The sequence below is a fragment of the Camelus dromedarius genome, chromosome 5, assembly GCF_036321535.1.
Source record: "Camelus dromedarius isolate mCamDro1 chromosome 5, mCamDro1.pat, whole genome shotgun sequence".
NCBI classification, from domain to species: Eukaryota; Metazoa; Chordata; class Mammalia; order Artiodactyla; family Camelidae; genus Camelus; species Camelus dromedarius.
In genome coordinates, this window is record NC_087440.1 from 90527542 (window position 1) to 90542744 (window position 15203).

Sequence of the window (15203 nt, forward strand, 5' to 3'; positions counted from 1 at the left end):
TTAATTTTACTGCTTAAACATTATTATTGAATTATACATTTAATCAATAGACAAATAAAATGTATGTTGAAAAAGAGGGACAATATTGGATCGATGATGACTACTGGTCGCGTATGAGTCAAATACGGTGACTACATGTGTGAAACTCTGAGGTCCAATATAAAACTAATCTAGTTCCTTTCCAGTATTTGAAGGCATCCTACAGAGAAAAGTCACAAATATACTAAGGTCTTGCATTTGGACTTCATGTTCATGCATTTTCATTTATTATTTTAACTGGATAAATGAGAGAATTAAGTAAAGGTGGATGAGTGAAGCGTTATCCAATTACATAAAATATATGACTTACATGACTGTTACCTGGGTGGCTAAGGTAATAAAAGTCTTAAGTGATGTTCAGATGGACATCAGTGGCAAGATCACACTTGTTTATTTTCTTAAGAGAGGAAAATAATTACACCAGATACATGATCTTCTAAGGACTGATTAAATGAAAAGTTAAATGTAAGGATCAGTGGAGAGAGTGTCTCAACCATTTCTATCATGTGCTCTGCCCTGTACTCCTCAGAATGGACCCACTGGACCTAATTTCAGGACATTTCCATGATCGTGAGCCTAAGGATTGCGTCTCTGTTTTAGGAACCGGCAGAACTGTGTGAGCAATAACTTCTTGTCTCTGTTTGGGTGGTTTGTTTCAGAGTGTTCACTGTATTAATAAAAAATAAGACAAATACTCAGAGAAGTCCAGCTGTTTACTTGTGACCAATACGGGGTTAATAAGAAGGATGACAGTGATTAAAGCATTTATGAAAAGTGGAATAATTAATGACAGAGATAACTGGTGTGATGATTCTACATATTAGGGATAACAGTGCTTTCTTGGGGTTTTGTGAATCATAGAGTTTTAAAATTATAATTAGTGAATTAATAAATTAATGGATAAATAATATGGGATGTATGAAGAGAAGGTAGTCTTTTCTGGATCGATGATGATATATGCCAGCGTATGAGTCATCGATGACGAATAACATGTGTCTGGAACTCTGAGGTCCAACCGAAAGACAGGTCTTCTTTCTCTTCATGCATTTTCATTCTTTACTATAATTGAACCAGTCAAAGCATGAATAAGCAAATATGTGCATCAATGAAGAGAAAAGTCTCAATCTCTTTATCCTCTTGTGTGTTTGGTAATTTTTAGAATCGAAGCTGAAGGTGATTTGATCGTCCACTGTGATCAAGGTTGTTGTAGGGCAGACAGCAAGGTGAGTAATGGCCAAAGCTCTTGTCTTGGTTTTGTCATTTATTTATGGGTTCTCATAGTATTATTAAAAGTAATACATATAATCCAAAGGTTAGCTATGGCCCAAAGATAAATATGATATGAAACCTCATGTTGATTAATTGATAAAGTATAGCATTGATACTTACTAATGAGAAAGCTATAACCTCTTTCAGGAATGAGTTCAGACAAGTTAGGGATACTCAAGTGTCTTCCTTTTTGGTTTTCGTTAACCATGTATTTACTTTATTATTATCAGTGAGGTAATGATTTAATTGATACAAATAAATCAGTGTAGTAAAATTCATCCTCAAATGAACCAATGATTAGGTCTGGTGGTGGATGAGTCATGGACGATGAATAATAAGTTTCTAGAACCTTGAGGTCCAACACAATACACAGTCTATTTCTCCATTTATTCAGTCCTATGGACAGATAGTAAGAATGTATGAAGTTCAAGTTTTTAGACTGAGATTTAAAATTATTAATAGATGAATGATAGGACCATTAAAGATAAATAAATAATAAATATAAAAAGGTAAATTGTCATGACATTATGAACATATATGGTGAAGCAAGAAACATTAATAAGAACTGCCAACACTTATGCCCGTTATGAAATAAATGGATGAAGGGTATCAGCTCTTTGGCCAAAAATCATAAAGATATGAATAAGTAGGAGTTATTTTTTCTGAGTCAATCTCAAGTTAGAGGTTTTTCTTTCTGTTAACAGAAAACAATAACTATATTATGAAAAAATTACAAATTCCTAAATGACCTGGGTCAATGAAATATAGAAAATAGGAATCAATGGCAATAAATTTTCCTTTCTTTTTTTTCCCCATTTACTGTTTTATACCTTTCAAAATGGACTCATTCGAGTTGATTAAGCCTCGTTTCATGAAGGTGAACCCTATGACTGCATCTGTCTTTTAGAGGCACTGAGAACAATGTGGGTAATAGTTAAATTTCTTGTCTATTTTTGGGGTGTGTGTATGTGTGTGTATGTGTGTGTGTGTGCTCAGTGTACAATTTGAACAAGCCACAGAGAGCCACAGAAAGAGAACTGTAGCTCAGTGATAAATATAGAAATTTCTGACACATTAATTGATTAGTGTGTACTTGGAAAAAAAAATTTAAAAAAGATAAATTGAGCGAGAATGATTCCTATATGGAAGAGAGATAACATGAATCTTCTTTGTTTTTGTGAATAGTAGGGCTTTTAAATTATTATTAGTGATGTACTGAATTAGTAAACAAAGAAATAGAAAGAAACAAAGAAAAGAGACTCAGCCCTGGACCAATGATGATGATCGTGACGGGAGGAGTCCTGGACGATGAAAACATGTCTGAAATCTGAGGTCCAGCACAGAACATAAGTGGCCTATTCCCTCTGTTGCAACTGATTCTAGAGAGTGACCCAGGAATACAAAAATTATATTTGGTATAGATTTCATAGACTTAGATTTGTTACTATTAATGGATCTATCATTGAAGATTCAAGCAAATATTTTTAAATACATATGGCAAAATAGGGTGAAGCCTGTCCATTATGAACATATTTGGTGAAGCAGAAGCTATAGTTTTTTTTTTAACATTTTTATTGATTTATAATCATTTTACAATATTGTGTCAAGTTCCAGTGTACAGCACAATTTTTCAGTTATACATGAACATATATATATATTCATTGTCACATTTTTTTCTCTGTGAGCTACCATAAGATCTTGTGTATATTTCCCTGTGCTATACAGTATAATCTTGTTTATCTGTCCTACAATTTTGAAATCCCATCTATCCCTTCCCACCCTCCACCCCCTTGGCAACCACAAGTTTGTATTCTATGTCTATGAGTCTATTTCTGTTTTGTATTTATGCTTTTTTTTTTCTAGATTCCACATATGAGCAGTCTTAATATGGTATTTTTCTTTCTCTTTCTGGCTTACTTCACGTAGAATGACATTCTCTAGGAACATCCATGTTGCTGTAAATGGCATTATGTTGTCGATTTATGGCTGAGTGGTATTCCATTGTATAAATATACCACATCTTCTTTATCCAGTCATCTGTTGATGGACATTTAGGCTGTTTCCATGTCTTGGCTATTGTAAATAGTGCTGCTGTGAACATTGGGGTGCAGGTGTCATTTTGAAGTAGGGTTCCTTCTGGATATATGCCCAGGAGTGGGATTCCTGGGTCATATGGTAAGTCTATTCCTAGTCTTTTGAGGAATCTCCATACTGTTTTCCACAGTGGCTGCACCAAACTGCATTCCCACCAGCAGTGTAGGAGGGCTCCCCTTTCTCCACAGCCTCTCCAGCATTTGTCATTTGTGGACTTTTGAATGATGGCCATTCTGACTGGTGTGAGGTGTGATACCTAATTGTAGTTTTGATTTACATTTCTCTGATAGTTAGTGATATTGAGCATTTTTTCATGTGCCTATTGATCATCTGTATGTCTTCCTTGGAGAATTGCTTGTTTAGGTCTTTTGCCCATTTTTGGATTGGGTTGTTTGGTGTTTCTTACTAAGTTGTATGAGCTGCTTATATATTCTGGCGATCAAGCCTTTGTCGGTTTCATTTGCAAAAATTTTCTCCCAGACATAGGTTGTCTTTTTGTTTTTCTTATGATTTCCTTTGCTGTGCAGAAGCTTGTACGTTTCATTAGGTCCCATTTGTTTATTCTTGCTTTTATTTCTATGGCTGAGTAGACTGTTCTAGGAGAACATTTTTGAAATGTATGTCAGATAATGTTTTGCCTATATTTTCTTCTAGGAGGTTTATTGTATCTTGTCTTATGTTTAAGTCTATGATCCATTTTGAGTATTTTTGTGTGTGGTATAAGGGAGTGTTCTAGCTTCATTGCTTTACATGCTGCTGTCCAGTTTTCCCAACACCATTTGCTGAAGAGACTGTCTTTATTCCATTGTATATTCTTGCCTCCTTTGTCAAAGATGGGTTGACCAAAAGTTTGTGGCTTCATTTCTGGGCTCTCTATTCTGTTCCATTGGTCTATATGTCAGTTTTTGCGCCAACACCATGCTGTCTTGATGACTGTAGCTCTATAGTATTGTCTGAAGTCTGGGAGAGTTATTCCTCCAGCCTCTTTCTTTCTCTTCAGTAATGCTTTGGCAATTCTAGGTCTTTTGTGGTTCCATATAAATTTTATGATTTGTTCTCGTTGTGTGAAACATGTCCTGGGTAATTTGATAGGGATTGCATTAAATCAGAAGCTATAGTTAATAGAAATTGAAAACACTGTTGTCAAATAAATGGATGATAGTCACCACTTTCCCATGCTCTATAGACATGCTTATGTAAGAGTCAGTTTCATTGTTCTGTTACAGGCTGAAGACTGAATTTTTTATTTTCACAAGATAAAAATCATAGAGAGGAAGAAAAAAATACCTGAATACTGAGTAAATGCAATGTGGGAAACAAGGATCAATGGTGATGAGGTCTCAGTCTTTTTTATCATCTGCTGTGTTCTGTCCTGCTCAGGATGAGTGCCCTAGAGACGATTCAGTGTTTCCGTGGACACGTGCTCTGTGCTTGCCTGTGTTGATAGAAGAATGGGGATTAATGTGAGTAACAGTTGAAATTCTTTTCTCAGTTGCTTTTTTCTTTGAAGGGATTTCACTATATTTTTACGAAGTGTGTGGAAGGTAAGTAGAGAAGGCAGGTGTAGCTCAGTGTTCAGTATGGATAGACCATTATGTTGATTGATGCACATATGGAAAACTGAGAGTATTAATGAGAGAGAGATATTCAAGTAAGAAAAATTCTGTGTACATCAATACTCTTCTTGGGTTTCTTTTTTTGTGCTGTACTGCTGACATTGTTAGTGAGTTTTGATTTAATCGAAAAAGTAGAAATGTGGGTAGGGAAAGGGGAACGATGTTGGAGCAATGATGACTGCTGTGACATATGGGACCTACAGGATTAATCCCTGTCCGGGACGCTGAGGTCCAGTGCAAATAGAGTGGCTCCCTTTGTCCTGATTGACGTGATCCTCTAGGCAGATTAGGGATGAGGGGCTTATTTTTGGTCTTTGTTTCATGTATTATCAATCTATGATTATAACTGGAAGATGTGAGATCTATAAATAAATAGTTAAAAGTAAAAATGAATAGAGTAAAATATTGTCCAATTACAGAAATACATGAGGCTAGAAATAATATTAATATATCACAGAAACCCTGAAGTTCAATTAGAAGTGAAAGGTAATGAATGTTATTACATAGGGGAAGGATGACGTAGACAGGATAAGGTATAGACCATGTTCATATTCTGGATCATTGACAAGCTCAGATTTGTTCCTTTTTTTAACAGACTAAATATATACACTAAATTAATGATGGCCTAAATAACTATGTGAACGTCAAAGCAAGGCCAATGCGGAGACTGTCACAACCATTTTTCTCATCTACTGTTCTTTATATCCCTCAGAATGGATGCACTGGACCTGAATGAAGGGTTCTTCCTTGATCACCAGCCTAGGGTTACATCTGTGGTTGAGGAGCCAGTAGACCAGTGTGAGCGCAGACTTCTAATCTTGGTTTGTGTGGTTTGTTTAAGGGCATTTACTGCGTGAACAAAATATTGGAAATATAAAGAAGGCCATTTTAATGCTATTGATAATTAAGTGACGAATATGAAGCATTATATTAATACGTTCGTGAAAAAGTGATAATGAAGGATATAATGATGTGAGAATGGTTGTAGAGACACACTGAGGATATCAAGGTCTTCTTGGGTTGTGCGAATCATATAGTTTTAAAATTACAATTAGTGAATCGGTGAATTAATCAGTTCAGTGTATGGGACGAGCGAGGAGACCGTAGTCTTTCCTGGATCGATGATGATCCCTACCGGCGTATGAGTCATCGATGACGAATAATACGTGTCTGTGTCTGGAACGCTGAGGTCCAGTCCAAAAGACACGTCTCCTTTCTCTTCATGCCTTTTCGTTCTTTCCTGCCATGGAACGAATGAAAGACTCCATCACCAAACACTATGCATCCATGGAGAGAGAAAGTCTCAATCTTTCTGTCCCCTTGTCTGTTTGGTACTTTGCAGAATCACAGCTGAAGGTGATGTCGTCCTCCACTGTGATCAAGGTTCTAAGGGTCCTGGGGTCAGAGGTCGGAGACCAAGGTGAGGAGGGGTGCAAGGGCCTGTCTTGGTTGGGGTGGTTTGTTCGAGGGTTTCCATAGTGTTTTTCCCAATGAGGAGTACAATCCAAGGGTGCTTCTGTCCCACTGATGAGTGTGCTGGGAAACCTTATGTTGAGAAGGAGGTGCCAGAGAACATGGCTACTCATTCAGAATAGAGATGCCAGCAATTCTGGTAATGATTGGAGAGGAGTGTGGGATATTGCAGAGTCTTGCTTTCGGGTTTTGGATAGACATGTGTTTGTCTGATGATTGTCAAGGAAGTAATGACTAAATGGATCCGACTGTACCAAGGAAAGAAGTCAAAATGGGCCCCAGTGAACCCGTGGTGGTGGGCCGATGTGCCACGGCCAGTGAACAGTGTGTCTGGAACCCTGAGTCCAGCCACATAGACACTTCTTTGCTTCCGTGTCTTGTGTGATCCCACGGAGAGATGTCAGGAGTGTATAGCGATCCCGTTCGCATTTCGGATCAACAGGTCTTGATTTTACTAATCTCAGTGGATCCATGAGAGAAGCAGTAGTGAGGCCAGGTCAGTAGTAGGTAACGAAGGAAAGGTAAATCATTGTCTACCCGTCAGCATCCATGGCGAGGCGGGAAAGATGAACACAGATGGCCCCCACTGATGCCCAGGATCAATGATTTGGGTCAAGGGCATCAGCTCTTTGGCCGAGAACGAACAGTCGTGAATAATGATGGTTTCAGCTGTTCGGGCTCCTTCTGAATTTGGAGGATTTTTTTTTCTGTTGTTGTGCTTCTTGTTCTTTTGTTTGTGTTTAGAGGAAAAAAAATCCCTCCGTTATGAAAATGTTATAAATTTGTAAGTGCTGAGTAGGTGAAAGGCCGGGAGAAGAATGAATGACGATGAATTCTCCTTTCTCTTTCTTTTTTTCCCTCACTGACTGCTGTGTGCCCCTCCAAATGGGCGCATTCGAGGCGATGGAGCCTCCTTCCTCCGTGGTGGGCCTTATGATTGCGTCTGTCTCGTTTGGAGGCCTAGAGACCAAAGTGAGTATGAGCCAAGTTTCTGCTGTTGGCTAGGATGACATTTTGTGCATGCTTATTTGCAGTGTGTTAGTTGAAATTTCTGTATAGTATCACAGAAGGCACAGTGTAGCTCATTGATAAACAGAATTTTAGGACACATGAATTGATTGATGCATAAATGAAAATCAGCCTCATGATTTGAAAAATGAGATCCATGAATGGGGGAGTGATCTCTTGACAGATGAGAGGTCTCATGTCTCTCCTTGGGTTTTGTGGATCCTGGGGGTGTCCATGGTGATCAGTGAATTAGTGAATCTGTCAAGACATCGTGTTGAAAGGAATGCAGAAAAAGAGGGAGAATATTGGATCAATGATGACTACTGGTGGCGTATGAGTTGTGTACGATGAATACATGACTGGAAGTCTGAGGTCCAACAGAACAGGAACCCAGGCCGTTCTCCATGCGAGAAGGCATCTTGCAGACAGATGTCAGGCATGAAAGGGGCTAATTTTTGGTCTTGGTTTGATATTTTTGTCATCTGCTTGGCTTCCTAGCCCCCAGAATGGCCACACTGGACCTGAATGAAGGAGTCCTCCTGGATCAGCAGCCTAAGGTTGCATCTGCGGTTGAGGAGCCAGCAGACCCGTGTGAGCACAGTCAGTCCTCTGATCTTGGTCTGGGTGGGTCACCCAGGGACATGGACTCCATCTCCAAAGTGCTTGGAGTGTAATGCAAGAAGGCCACTTTTATGCTATTGACAATAAGGAGACAAAAAGGAAGCATTGTCTGGATTACAGCCCAAGGGAGACAGGGAGAAGAGATTTGAAATATATATGATGGGGGAACGGTCCCAGAGAAGTTTGGGGATGCCAGTGCCTTCTTGGGGTGGTGAATCATTGAGTTATCCATTCTAGTGAGTGAATCTATTAGTTAATTGATCAGTTCAGCATATGGGACGAGTGAGAAGACCATCTTTCCTGGATCGATGATGATCCCTACCGGCGTATGAGTCGTCGATGACGAATAGTATGTGTCTGTGTCTGGAACGCTGAGGTCCAATCCAAAAGACACGTCTCTGTTCTCTTTATGGCTTTTCATTCTTTCCTGCCATGGAACGAATGAAAGACTCCATCACCAAACACTATGGATCCATAGAGAGAGAAAGTCTCAATCTTTTTGTCACCTTCTCTGTTTGGTATTTTACAGAGTAGGAGCTCGTGGTGATTTCACCCTTCATTGTGATCCAGGTTACCATGTTGTTTTGTGACAGAGACCAAGGTGAGTCATGGCCAAAAGTTTTGTCTTCGTTTGGAACATATGTTTAAGGGTTTTCATCATATTATTAAAAAGTAATAAATTTAATAAAAAAGATTTTAACTATGGCCTAAAGATAAATATGATATGAAACTTTATTTTGATTAATTGATAATCAACAACATTGATATTTATTTTTAAGAGACATATGATCTATTTTGGTAATGATTAGAGAGAAATTTGGGATAGTCAGTGTCTTGCTTTTTGTTTTTTGTTAACCATGTATTTATGTTATTATTATCATCAATAAAATAATGACTTAATTGATACAACTATATAAATGAGTTAGCTAAAGGTGAACTCAATGATGATTACCTAATTAGTTATCGACAGTGACTAGTGTGTCCAGAACCCTGAGCAACAACATAATATATACTCTCTGTTCTCTTTTTTGATCCTATGGACAGATGTTAGAAATATATAAAGATCAGATTCTTGTTTTGGTTTTTAAATTTAGATTTAATACTATTAATGGGCCAATGAACGAACCATTAAACATATGTAAATAATAAACATTGAAGAAAAGATAAATCATTATCTACCTATGTATTTCTATGATCAGATAAAAAGTACTAATAAAAATTGTCAACACTGATGCCCATTATGCAATAAATGAATCAGAGATGTCCCTTATTGGCCAAGAATCATGTGAACAACGATAATTAAGACTCCATTAATTCTTCTGGGTCATTTTGAAGTTTGAGTTTGTTCTCTCTACACATGAAAACGTTGTAATGACTGAGTAAATGAAATGTAGAAAGCAAGAATCAGTAGGGGTGAGTTTTCCTTTCTCTTTTATTCCCCTCAGTTGCTGTGCTTTGTACTCCTCCAACTTGACACATTCCAGCTGATTAAATGTTTTTCCATGGTGGTGCACCTGGTAATTGCGCCTTTGTGTTAGAAGAAGCACAGAGACCAATGTGAACAATCGTCAATTTTCTTATCTTGGATTTGGTGATATTTGTTTGTGTTTGTTGTAGTCAGTGTATTATTTGAACATTCATATAGAATCACAGAAGGAAAACTGTAATTTAGTGATAGTTTATCAAATATTAATTGATGAATGCATATTTGTAAAATAGCATCACAATTTTACAAAGAGATACATAGACATGAGAATGATCTATTTACAGAATAGGGATATCATGATTCTGCTTGGGTTTTGTGAATGGTAGGATTCTAAAATTGTTACTAGTGCAATAAAGAATTCATGAATCAACAACGTAGAAATGAATGAAGCAAATGAGGGACAGTATTGGATTGATGGTGACTGCTGGTCGCGTGTGAGTCGTATACGATGAATATGTGTCTCGAGCTTGGAGATCCATTATAAAATTAATCTAGTCTCTTCCCATTATTTAAAGGCATCCTAAAGACAGATATCAGGAATATACTAAGATTTGTATTCAGCCTTTATTGTTATGCATATTCACTTGTTAATGTAATTGGATGAATGATAGACTCTATAAATCAATATGTAAATAAGTTAAGATGAATGAGTGAAGCACTGTGTAATTATATAAACCACGACATGGTATATATTACCTGTGTTGCTAAAAGAGTAAAAGTCATGGCTAATGTTCACATTCTGAGTCAGTGGCAAGATCACTCTTGTTCATTTTTTTAGGAGAAAAATTATATTACACCAAATTAACTATTACCTAGGAGCTGCTTAAATAAAAGGTTAAATACAAGGTTCAGGGGAGAAAATATCTCAACCATTTTTACCATCTTTTCTGCCCTGTATATGCCTCAGAATGCATGCTGGACTTCATTTCAGGATCTTTTCTTGATCGTGAACCTTTGGATTACGTCTCTGTTTTAGGAGCCCAGAGGCCAATGTGAGCAATAATCGAAGTTCTTGTCTTGGTTTGGGTGATTTGTTGAAGGGTATTCATTGCATTAAGAAAATGTACGAAAAATACTCAAAAGAAGTCAAACTGTGTCCCAGTGATAAATATGAAATTAATGGGAAGCATTACAATGGTTAAAGCATTTATGAAAAGTGGGATAATTAATGACAGAGACACATGATGTGAGAATGAGTCGAGATATGTATTAGGGATAACAGTGGCTTCTTGGGGTTCTGTGAATCATACAGTTTTAAAATTGTAATTAGTGTATTAATAAATTAATCAATAAATAATATGGGATGAATGAAGAGCAGGTAGTCTTTTCTGGATCGATGATGACCTATGCCAGCGTATGAGTCATCGATGACAAATAATTCGTGTCTGGAACCCTGAGGTCCAACTACAGAATTGTGTTCTTTCTCTTCATGCATTTTCATCCTTTATTATAACTGAACCAAGGAAAGAATCAATAAGCCAATATATGGATCCTTGGAGAGAGGAAGTCTCAATCTTTCTATCCCCTTGTCTGTTTGGTACTTTGCAGAATCGAAGCTGAAGGTGATGTCATCCTCCACTGTGATCAAGGTTCTGAGGGTCTTGGGGTCAGAGGTCAGAGACCAAGGTGAGGAGTGGTCCAAGTGTTTGTCTTGGTTTGGGTCATGTGTTCATGGGTTTTCAAAGTATTTTTAAAATAAAGAAAACAAGCAAAAGGGCAATTATGCCCCACTGATGAGTATGATAGGAAACCTTATGTTGAGTAAGTGGTGACAGAGAAGTTTGATGTTGATTCATGAAAGAGATACCATCAGTTTTGGTAATGATTAGGGAGAAGTTTGGCATAGTCAGTGTCTTGTTCTTTGATTTTTGTTAATCATGTATTTATGTTATTATTATCAATAAAGTAATGATTTAATTGATACAAGTATATAAATGAATGAACTTTATTTGGACTCAAATGAACTAATGATTTTTAGAACATGAGTCTTGGGGGCTGAATAATTTGTCTGTAACCCCGAGGTCCAACACGGTATATACTCTATTCTCTTTATTTGATTCTGTATAGAGATATTAGGAATGTATAGAGATCATTCTTTTATTTTGAGTTAGTAAATTTATATTTAATATCATTTATGGATGAATGATAGAACCATTAATGATACATAAATAACAGGAAAAGGAAAAGGCAAATTGTTGTCTACCTATGAACATCTATGGTTAGCAAGAAGGTAATAAAAATTGCAAACACTGATGCCCAGTATGAAATTCATCAAGGATGTTACCTCTTTGGTAAAGGATTATATAGATATGAAAAATAAAGATCCAATTAATTATTCTTGGTCATTCTCAATTTTGAGGCTGTTCTTTCTTTAAGAAAAAAAGTCTTTATGTGGTGCAAAAGTTATAAATTTCCAATGACTGAGTAAATGAAAGTTAGAAAGTAGGAGACAATGGGGTAAATTTTCTTTTTCTTTTTCATCATCTGTGCTTTGTAATGCCCAAAATGGACACATCTGAGCTGATTAAGAATCATTCCATGAAGGTGTGCCTTATGATTGCATCTCTGTCTTAGAAACACAATAATAATAATAGATAATAACAGTCCAGTTTCTTTTCTTAGTTGCTGTGATTTTATTTTGTTTGTGTGTTCAGGGTAGTATTTGAAAATTTCCTATGGAATCCCAGAGGATAACTGTAGCTCAGTGATAAATATTCAATTTTATGAAACATTATATTGATTAATGCATAGATGAAACACAGCATCATAATTTTCAAGGAGATACATTGATGTGTGAATGGTCTATGTACAGAGTGCAGGTATCATGACTCTTCTTGGGTTTGTGAACAATAGAGTTTCAAATTATTAGTGAATTACTGAGTTAGTCAATAAAAGTGTAGAAATGAATGAAGGAAATGAGGGACAATATTGGATCGATGATGCCTACTGTGGTGTATTAGCTGTGTATGTTCAATACGTGTCTGGAACTCTGAGGTTGAACAGAAGTAGAATCTGGTCCATTGTCTTGTTTGAGGTGATTTCATAGGTACATGTCAGGAGTACACCAAGGAGATATATGTATTTTGTTTTTGTTTGTTATGTTCATGCTTTTTCTTTTCATTTTTTATAATTTGATCAATGAAATAATCAATAAACTAACACACCAATAAATAAAGGTGAAGGCAGTGAAATATTGTAGAATTATACAAATTTGTGGGTAGGCAAGGAATAGTCTTAACATATCTTGAAAACACTTACATCTGTCAGGGAATACATAGGACAAGGGTGTCATTCTTCGACTAAGGATGAGAGAGTTACTGATAAGTAATAGTGTTCATTTTGTCTATCAGTGGCAAGATTGATAGTGTTCATTTACTTAAGAGAAAATAAAATATATATTATTTCAGTTCGCTGCTTAATAAATAAGCACCTAAATTAACGGTGGCATGAAAGGGCCAGTGAGCATAATGTCTCAATCTGTTTTTATTATTTGCTCTGCCTTGGATTCCTTAGAATGGTTTCATTCGGCTGATGTTAGCATTCTAGTATTGTGACAAGCTCTGTAGTTGCGCCTGTGGTTTAAAAGCGTGGAGACTAGTGTGAGTAATATTCAAAATTCTTTTCTAGGTTGTGTGATTTTTAAAAAGGTTTTCACTGCATTATTAAAAAGTGTGAAATACCCTGATCATCAAACTATGAAAACAGTAAAAATGGGGTTAGGAGGAAGCATAGGAAATATTGAAATCAGTTAATGAAAGATATATATTTAAAGTGAGAGATAATTCTGTAGATAAACAATTGAGATATTCAAGGAGCTTTTTTTTGGGTTTTGTGATTCCCGAGGCATTTATTTTATTGTCAGTAATGACGTGATGAATTTATCAATTAAAACGTAGATATCAATTCAGATAATGAGGGCCAGACCTGGATAAATGATGGTCTGTGGTCAAACACAAGAGAAATCTCATCCCTTCAGTCATCTTTTCCTACCCTACAGGTAGCTTTATAGGCTCTGTAGGAGTGAAGTGATCCCACAGAGGTATCAGCTGTGTAGGAGAGCAGTGTATTTGGTCTTCGTGTACCTGGTAACTTAAAAATATTATTATAAAGAATCAATGACAGGATGAAAAAGAAATATATAACTGAATGTAACTAAAATAGATGAAGCATTCATTGTTAAATTACATAACAAAAATATTGGAATAAAAAAATGTTGGAATGAAAAGCAAAAGCTTCAAGTGCATATGTCTTTGAGTAAGAGTGATATGGACAGTGATAAGTTAGTTACTGACTGAATTAGTTACGTGTTTGACATTTGATTTATTAAGAGAGAGAAAGAAGTGGTACAATGAATTAGTAAACGTCTGAATGACTGGGAAAATGAATGGTTTAATGTGCATCGACAGAGAGGGTATCTCAGTACCTTGACCGTCTCTCTGCTTGGTACCCTTTAGATTTTATACTTGAGGTGATTTAAAGTTCTTTCATCTGAGGAGTGTCACATACCTTTTGTGTCTGGAGAGACCAGGTGAGTAATGGACGAAGTGGTTGTCTTGGAATGGGCCCCTTGTTTAAGAATATTTACTCCATTGTTAAAAGGTATTAAGTAATGTTAAAGTTAACCATGGCACAATGATAAATATGAAATGAAGCATTATGCTGCTTAAATCAATAATGTGCAAGATTGAAGACTTTGTGTTATATCAGCTTCATGTGTTTACCATAATGATTCAACATGACTCTCACCTCAGTAAGACTTTTGACATCTGTCATCTTAGATAGTAACAAATATTTTTTTCTTGTGATGAGAACTTTTAAAGATTTACTCTCTTACCAACTTTTAAATATGCAGTACAGCCTTAACCACAGTCACCATTCTGGACACTATATCCCCATGGCTTACTTATTTTATTACTGGAAATTAGTACCTTTTGATCCTCTTAACTCAACTGTCCACCCCATAGACCCCACCTCTGGCAACCAAAATCTGTTTTCTGCAGCTAAGAGCTCTGACTGCCTTTCTTTCTTCCTTTTCCCCTCCATCTTTCCTTTTCTTCCTTCCTTCCCTTATCCCTCTCCATCTCTGTTTTTCTGTCTTTTCTCTTTTTTTTTGTAAATTCCACATAAGTGAGATAATACAGTATTTACCTTTCTTGTTTGACATTTCACTTAGCAGAATACCCTACAGTTCCATCCATGTTGTCACAAATGGCCAGATATCCCCCTTTTTAATGGCTGATAATATTCCATTGTAGAAATAGACCACCTTTTCTTTATCCATTCATCCACCAGTGGACACCATGGATTACCAAGTTGTTACCATGTCTTGGCTGTTGTACATAACGCTGTAGTGAACATTGGGATGCAGGTAGCATTTTGATTTAGAGTTTTCATTTTCTTTGGGTAAATACCCAGCAGTGGAATTGCTGGGTCCCATGTCAGTTCAGTTTTAATTTTTTGAGGACCCTCTGTGCTGTTTTCTATAGTGGTTGGACCAATTTACATTTTCCACCAACAACGTATATAGATTTCCTTTTCTCCACATCCTCGCCAAAAGTGGTTTCTTGTCTTTTTGATAATAGCAAGTCTAACAGGCG

At 36.6% G+C, this 15203-nt stretch overlaps 1 protein-coding gene, 9 non-coding genes and 2 pseudogenes across 11 annotated transcripts in view; all 12 read left to right on the forward strand.

The window, feature by feature from the left end:
* LOC116153619 (uncharacterized) overlaps positions 1 to 15203 on the forward strand; it is a 136246-nt gene that overhangs the window by 63190 nt on the left and 57853 nt on the right. For both annotated transcript variants that reach the window (XR_010381088.1, XM_064486257.1), the window contains exons 25-32: positions 569 to 655; positions 1199 to 1262; positions 2162 to 2231; positions 4783 to 7463; positions 7998 to 8090; positions 8650 to 8721; positions 9566 to 11232; positions 14061 to 14134. The gene's annotated coding sequence lies outside the window, so the exon portion shown is untranslated. The remainder of the gene's footprint in view (positions 1 to 568; positions 656 to 1198; positions 1263 to 2161; positions 2232 to 4782; positions 7464 to 7997; positions 8091 to 8649; positions 8722 to 9565; positions 11233 to 14060; positions 14135 to 15203) is intronic.
* On the forward strand, positions 87 to 158 carry LOC116153679 (small nucleolar RNA SNORD113/SNORD114 family). The gene has a single exon (XR_004137572.1). It is a non-coding gene; the product is annotated as a small nucleolar RNA SNORD113/SNORD114 family (small nucleolar RNA).
* Positions 980 to 1054, forward strand: LOC116153685 (small nucleolar RNA SNORD113/SNORD114 family). Its single transcript, XR_004137579.1, has one exon. It is a non-coding gene; the product is annotated as a small nucleolar RNA SNORD113/SNORD114 family (small nucleolar RNA).
* Positions 1595 to 1669, forward strand: LOC116153704 (small nucleolar RNA SNORD113/SNORD114 family). Its single transcript, XR_004137593.1, has one exon. It is a non-coding gene; the product is annotated as a small nucleolar RNA SNORD113/SNORD114 family (small nucleolar RNA).
* Positions 2576 to 2646, forward strand: LOC116153720 (small nucleolar RNA SNORD113/SNORD114 family). Its single transcript, XR_004137604.1, has one exon. It is a non-coding gene; the product is annotated as a small nucleolar RNA SNORD113/SNORD114 family (small nucleolar RNA).
* LOC116153727 (small nucleolar RNA SNORD113/SNORD114 family) lies at positions 5183 to 5253 on the forward strand. Its single transcript, XR_004137610.2, has one exon. It is a non-coding gene; the product is annotated as a small nucleolar RNA SNORD113/SNORD114 family (small nucleolar RNA).
* Positions 6133 to 6213, forward strand: LOC116153697 (small nucleolar RNA SNORD113/SNORD114 family; annotated as a pseudogene).
* Positions 7806 to 7877, forward strand: LOC116153670 (small nucleolar RNA SNORD113/SNORD114 family). Its single transcript, XR_004137563.1, has one exon. It is a non-coding gene; the product is annotated as a small nucleolar RNA SNORD113/SNORD114 family (small nucleolar RNA).
* On the forward strand, positions 8422 to 8502 carry LOC116153705 (small nucleolar RNA SNORD113/SNORD114 family; annotated as a pseudogene).
* On the forward strand, positions 10014 to 10085 carry LOC116153718 (small nucleolar RNA SNORD113/SNORD114 family). Its single transcript, XR_004137602.2, has one exon. It is a non-coding gene; the product is annotated as a small nucleolar RNA SNORD113/SNORD114 family (small nucleolar RNA).
* LOC116153692 (small nucleolar RNA SNORD113/SNORD114 family) lies at positions 10936 to 11010 on the forward strand. Its single transcript, XR_004137586.1, has one exon. It is a non-coding gene; the product is annotated as a small nucleolar RNA SNORD113/SNORD114 family (small nucleolar RNA).
* LOC116153719 (small nucleolar RNA SNORD113/SNORD114 family) lies at positions 12536 to 12606 on the forward strand. Its single transcript, XR_004137603.1, has one exon. It is a non-coding gene; the product is annotated as a small nucleolar RNA SNORD113/SNORD114 family (small nucleolar RNA).